General features: G+C 37.3%; 1 pseudogene across 1 annotated transcript; it reads right to left on the bottom strand.

The window, feature by feature from the left end:
- Positions 1-3,427: 3,427 nt before the first annotated feature.
- Positions 3,428-5,460, bottom strand: LOC101013925 (annotated as a pseudogene). Its single transcript, XR_004182670.1, has 2 exons — positions 4,734-5,460; positions 3,428-4,443 (listed from the first exon to the last, which is right to left on the bottom strand). The product of XR_004182670.1 is annotated as a 60 kDa heat shock protein, mitochondrial-like (transcript).
- Positions 5,461-6,959: the final 1,499 nt, after the last annotated feature.

The raw sequence follows: 6,959 nt of genomic DNA, 5'->3' as shown, positions 1-6,959 counted from the left end.
CATTGAAATGGCTGTTACGTTTTTCTCATATTGACCAATAGGTCTTTAGCGCTCACTTCTCTCTCTCAGCAACTTCTGTTATTTTCACATGCCTCACTGGAGCATGGAACACTCAGGCTGTCTGGGACCGGTCTGCTATAGCTTAGTTACCCTGCCCTCTGAAGACCCTATCAACTCCCTGGGATTCACATGAGAACTGAGACATAGCTTCCTCCATATTTAAGCTGATTGCATATCTGAGGTGTCCATTGTTTTCTCTCCCTTTCCTAAGAGTCAGCCCAGGGCAGTTATGGGTAGAGGGGTAATAAATAGGGCCCCTTATCAGAAAAACCACCTAAGTGTAGATTTTTGTCACTTCTTCAACTCTTTTCTGTCCCAGCCCTCAAACCCTTTATCTTTTCTGGGGCAGGAAAACTAATTCTAACTGATTATGTATTATTTTGAATCTGTTGTTTATGATGCAAAATTTGGGCCTCAAGTCCTTCAGAGCTTTGACTTAGAAGTCTAGAATTTGGCCCTTTTTTTGGATACAATTAATATGGTAAAGTTTTGTTGCCTGAATGGGGGTAGTTTATAGGGTAAAATAATTTTTGGACAAAAACAGAGCATATGTTAATATTGAAAAATAATTCTGTCACACATTCTATTGCCAACAAGAAGTAGAATCACTAATGACTTATGCCTTCAATTCAGGCCTCTGTCCTGAATTTGCGACTTATGTGTCAAATGCTTACTTAAGACCTCCTCTTGGATGTCCTGCAGAAGATCTCAAGGTCAATATGTCTAAAATGGAACACATCCTTTTGCTTTGATCTAACCATTCCCTAGGATTCCTTATCTCAATACCTGGTATTATCATCCACCCAATTGTCTGGAAAGACCTCTGGGAAACCTCCCTGACTTGTACCTTTTCTTTATAGCTTATATCCCATCATCAATTTACATCCTACATTTCTTTCTGTCTATTCCCTCTGTCCAGGCTAATGGAATCCATCTTCATCTCCTACCCGGGGTACTGTGACAGTCTCTTAAACAGTCTCTCCAATTCCAGTCTTTCTTCCCTCTAATCAATTCTCCATGCTGTAGCCATCTTCTAACAATAAAACCAGGTCATGTCAGGCCTGTACTAAAAGTCTATCTATAACTTCCCATTGCATTTAAGATAGAACTCGAAACCCTTGATATGGCAGGTAAGGCCCTGTCTGGCCTAGACCTTGCCTATGTCTTCAGCCTCATTTCGTGCCACTCCTACCCTAGATCTTTTTACTTGCATTAGGCTTCCTTCCATATCTTGAATGAGCTATGCCCTTTTCATGTGTCCAGGTTTCTGCTCAAATCCTTTCTTTCCCCAAAGAGTCTCTCCATCTCTACTCTACCTGTTCCCTGCCACTGACACCACACCTACTTTTTCCTGGATAATTCCTATAGTTCAATTTAAATAGTATGTCCTTTAGGATGCCTGTCCTGACTTTATCTGTCTTCTGTGATATACTTGCATATCATCCTGTTAATTTCCAAAACTCTCATCAAACTTCTAATTTTCTTTTCATTTAAATAAACTTTTAATTGAAGTACAGCATCACACAAAAATGTGAACAAATCATGAGTGTATATATATATATATATAGAGAGAGAGAGAGAGAGAGAGATGAATTTTCATAAAATGTGCACATACATGTTATCACCTATTCAGATAAAAAAATATATTACCAGCACTCCAAAAACCCCTTTGTTCCCTCTTCCAGTAATAAGCTCCTTCAAGGTAACCAATATCTTGACTTCTAGTGCCACAGATTAGTTTGTATTTTCTTGAACTTCACTTAAATGAAACCATACAGTCTGTATTTCTTGGAGTCTTCTTTGACTCGATATTACGTTTGTAAAATTCATGGTGTGAATGGCAGTGGTCTTTCTTTCCTGTTTCTTTGAATGAATATACCGCGATGTGTTTAATCCATTCTAATGTTCATTGTCATTTGTGTCATTTTTAATTTCTGGCTATCATGGCTGCTGCTGCTGTAATGAACATTCTTTTATGCTTGTATCTGCTTTTTATTTCTGAAAGATTTATGTATTTCTATTAGGTGTATTTCTGGGAGTAAATTTGCAGGGTCATGGGTAGGCATATGTTCGGTGTTAGTAGACACTGTCAAGCAGTTTCCTAAATGGGTTCTAGTAATTTAAACTCCCACCAGCCCCATGAATATATATACCTACTATGTGTTCACAGAAATTAAAAATTAAAAATTAAATAAATAAAAAATAAACTCCCACCATGAGTGTATGAAAATTTTAGTGAATTTGCATTCTTGTCAACATTTGGTATTTCCAATATTTTATTTATTCTTTGTGATGTGTGTATAGTGGTATCTTCATTGTGTTTTTACAAATTGCATCTCCATAATGGTGACTAATGAGGATGAATGTCTTTTTATTGGCTATTTATATATCGGCCATTTATATATCTTCTTTTGTAAAATTCCTGTTCAAGTCTTTGCTCACTTTGTTATTGGGCTGCCTCCCCTACCACACTCCATTGATATGTTAGAGGTTTGTTTTATATTCTTTTTGTAATCTATTTTGTATATTTGTCTGTTGTTGAATATGTGTGCATTGCTAATATCATCTCCTAGTCTTTGGCTTACCTTTCACAGAACCTTCTGAAGAACAGAAGTTCTCAATTTTAATAAGGTATAATTTGTCAAGATTTTTCTTTGTGGATTTTCTGTCTTATTTAAGAAATTGTTATCTACCCCCAAATCATGACTTTATTCTCTTGTTTTTTTCTTTCCTAGAAGCTTATTGTTTTATACTATTCATGTAAAAGTGATTTTTGTTTATGTTATAAAATGAGTACATCAAGATATGTATCTTTAATATCCAGTTTATTGAAAAGACCATCATCCTTACCATGTGTTAATTTTATCATAAATCAGGTATATATTTGTTTCTTTTTTTTAACTTTAAACAAATTTTTGTTACACAAAGATAGTCACATAACTGGATATTTCTCTACTTTGTACACAATTATTCTCACTCTCCACAGAATGGCTGCTTAACTTCTCATCTGGTGGTGGCAAGCACTGAAATCCTCATTTTAACAGAACAGTAGTACAAATGCCTCAGTGATTTAAGTTGAAAGCAGTACATTGGTACATGGCTCTTTTACCCAGCATCAGGAATGTATAAATGTCTTTTTATTCAAAAATACAAACTAAATTATCTGTGGGCATGGACAATGACAGCAGTAAACCATTATATATTTTGTCAACTGAAACCAGTAACTGATGGTTTTTGTGATTTCCTTAACATCAGCCAGGCTTTTCTTCATTTTCTCCAACTGTCTTCTCTGAAGTTATTGGTGAGGAACACTGCCTTGGGCTTCCTGTCACAGTTTATTAATAAAGATAAAGCACTGCTCTAGGAGTTAGAACATGCCACCTCCCATACCACCTCCCATTCCATCCATTGCACCCATTCCAGGATCCTTCTCTTCTTTAGGAATTTCTGTGACTACAACTTCTGCTGTAATTAACAGAGAGGCCACACCAGAAGCATCCAATAAAGCAGTTCTCACAAGCTTTGTTGGGTCAGTAATTCCTTTTTGCAGCATATTCACAAAATCTCCGACCATAACATCATAACCAACTTCTGAGGAACTTTGCATAATTTTCTCAACTATCAAAGATACTTCAACACCTGCTTTCTTAGCAATGGTCATTGCTAGAATTTTGAGTGTTCTTTTGATAATTTCTATACCAATGTTTTGATCTTCATTAGCTGGAGTCAATGAGTCCAAGGCTGAATTGCACCAAAGCAGGGCACAACCCCCTCCCAAAACAATGTCTTCTTCAACAGCAGCTCTTGTAGCATGAAGGGCATCTGTAACTCCGTCTTTCTTTTCATTCACTTCAGCATCACTTGTCTCACCAACCTTCAGCACAGCTACTCCATCTGAAAGTTTTGCCAGCACTTCATTCAGGTTTTCTTTTTCATATTCACTAGTTGTGACATCTAACTGCGCAATGATTTTTTGAACACATTTTTCAATTTGAGCCTTGTCACCTTTTCCTTTTAAGAGCATGGCATCATCTTTGGTCACAACGACCTCTCCAACTTTTCCTAAGTCATGAGGCTGAACGTCTTCAAGATTTAGGGTCAACCCCTCTTCTCCAAACACTGCACCACCAGTAGCAATAGCCATATCTTTAAGCTGGTTGTTTCTATTGTCACCAAACCCTGGAGCCTTGACTGCCACAACCTGAAGACTAACCGTTAGCCTATTCAAGACGAGTGTACTTAGAGCTTCTCCATTAACTCTTCAGTGATTATGACCAAAGGCTTACAGTGAGCATTGGCAATTTCAAGAGCAGGTACAATGGACTGGACACTAGAAATTTTCTTTTCACTCAGCAGAATATAGGCATCCTGGAATTCACATTTCTTTTTTTTTTTGAGACGGAGTCTCTCTCTGTCGCCCAGGCTGGAGTGCAGTGGCCGGATCTCAGCTCACTGCAAGCTCCGCCTCCCGGGTTTACGCCATTCTCCTGCCTCAGCCTCCGGAGTAGCTGGGACTACAGGCGCCCACCACCTCGCCCGGCTAGTGTTTTTTTTTTTGTATTTTTCAGTAGAGACGGGGTTTCACCGTTTTAGCCAGGATGGTCTCGATCTCCTGACCTCGTGATCCACCCGTCTCGGCCTCCCAAAGTGCTGGGATTACAGGCTTGAGCCACCGCGCCCGGCCGGAATTCACATTTCTGATCTTTTGATATATTAGTTAAGTATGGAGAAATATATCCTCGATCAACCTTCATGCCTGCAATAATTTCTAATTCATCATTCAGTGTTTTTCCATTCTTTACTGTGATGATACCCTTTCTTCCAACCTTTTTCACTGCATCAGAGATGATATTACCAATTTCTTTGTCTCCATTTGCAGAAACTGTAGCAATCCGTGCAGTTTCTTCAGGGGTGGTCAGAGGTTTAGACTGATCTTTAAGCTCAGCTATTATAGCATCAACAGCTAACATCACACCTCTCCTGATTTCCACTGGATTAGCCCCTTTGCTAATCTTCTCTAAGCCTTCCTTGGCAATAGAGTGTGCCAGTGCAGTAACAGTGGTAGTGCCATCCACAGCTTCTTTATTTGTGCTATTGGCAACATCTTGAACAAATTTAGCTCCAGTATATTTTATATTTATCCTTTAAGTCAATTGGCTTTGCAACAGTCACACCATCTTTTGTTACTTTAGGACTTCCCCAGCTCTGCTCAATAATCACTGTTCTTCCCTTTGGCCCCATTGTAATGGCTACAGCATTAGCTAAAAGTTCTATACCTTGAAGCATTAAGGCTCAGGCATCTGCACCAAAATTATCTTTGGCATAAGCCCAAGTGAGATGAGGAGCCAGTACCCTGGACACCGGTCTCATCTGGCAAAAGACTGTGGGTAGACGAAGCATTTCTGCGGGGCGGCAACAGGTTGTGTGCTTGGTGAGGCAGGTGGTCGGCGGTCAGTGAGGGAAGTATATATTTGTTTCTGAGCTATGTCTTTTGTTTCATTGTCCTATTTGCCTAATAACTAATTAAAAGTCCTTTCTTCTACTTTGAACTACATGTTTTATAAAGGCTAGAGCAACGTGTATTTCTTATTATTACTGTATTCTTATTTATTATAATAGTGCCTTACACCTTGGTTGGGACTTACTACAGTTTTGCTGAACATTGAATTAATAGCCGTCTTTCATAAAGAGTTTAAATAATCAAATATTGAATAGAAGTGCTGAAAGTGGGCAACTTTGTCTTTTTCTGATCTTACTGGAAAAGCTTTCAGCTTTTCACCATTGAGGGTGATGTTAGCTGTGGGCTTGTCCTATATGTCTTTTATTATATTGAGGTACCTTCCTTCTACACATAGTTTACTGACAGTTTTTAACATAAAAGGATTATGAATTTTGTCAAATGCTTTCTCTGCATGTACTGAGATAGTCATATAATTTTTGTATTTTATTCTGTTAATGTGGTGTATCACATTTATTGACTTGAGTATGTTCAATCATCCTTGCTAGGATGGGGATAAATCCTACTTGATTGTGAAATATTATTTTTTAAATGTGCTATTGAACTTGGTTTTCCAGTATTCTTTTCAGGATTTTTGCATCTGTGTTTATCAGAGATATTTGGTCTGTAATTTTCTTTTCTTGCAATGCCCTTTTCTGGCTTTGGCGTCAGGGTGAAGCTGGTCTCATAAAATGTGTTTGGAAGTGTTCACTCATTTTCAAGTTTTAAAGGGAGTTTAAGAAGAAATTGTATTAGTTTTTCTTTAAATGTTTGGAAGAATTTGCCATGAGGCTATCTGGTTCTGGGCTTTTTTGTTAGTAATTCAAGCTTTCTACTTGTTGTTGGTCTATTCAGATTTTCTGTTTCTTTATGGTTCAGTCTTGGTAGGTTATATATTTCTAGGAATTTATCCATTTATTCTAGGTTAGTTAATGTGTTGACACAGAATTATTCATAATAGTTTCTTATGATCCTTTGTATTTCTATGATATGAGTTGTAGTGTTGCCTCTTTCATTTCTGATTTTCTTTGAGTCTTTCTTTCTTTCTTTCTTTTAGTGTAACAAAGTTTTTTAAAAAATCTTGTAGTTTTGTTGATTCTTTTTTAGTTTTTATGTCATTTATTTCTGTTCTGACTTTTATTATTTCCTTTCTTCTGCTGACTTTGCACTTAGTGTTTTTTTCCCTAGTTCCATGATGTATAATGTGAGGTTGTTTATTTGAGATCTTTCTTCTTTTTTGATGTAGGTGTTTTTTTGCTGTAAACTTACCTTTTAAAACTGCTTTGGCTGCATCCCAGAAGTTTTGGGATGTTGTGTTTTTATTTTTGTTTGTGTGAGGATATTTTAAAATTTACCTTTTAATTTCTCCTTTGACCTATTGGTTATTTATGATCATGTTTTT

The sequence above is a fragment of the Papio anubis genome, chromosome 3 (assembly GCF_008728515.1).
Source record: "Papio anubis isolate 15944 chromosome 3, Panubis1.0, whole genome shotgun sequence".
Lineage (NCBI taxonomy): Eukaryota > Metazoa > Chordata > Mammalia > Primates > Cercopithecidae > Papio > Papio anubis.
The sequence above is the reverse complement of the archived record's forward strand: the minus strand, read 5'-3'. Positions and strand labels throughout refer to the sequence as shown.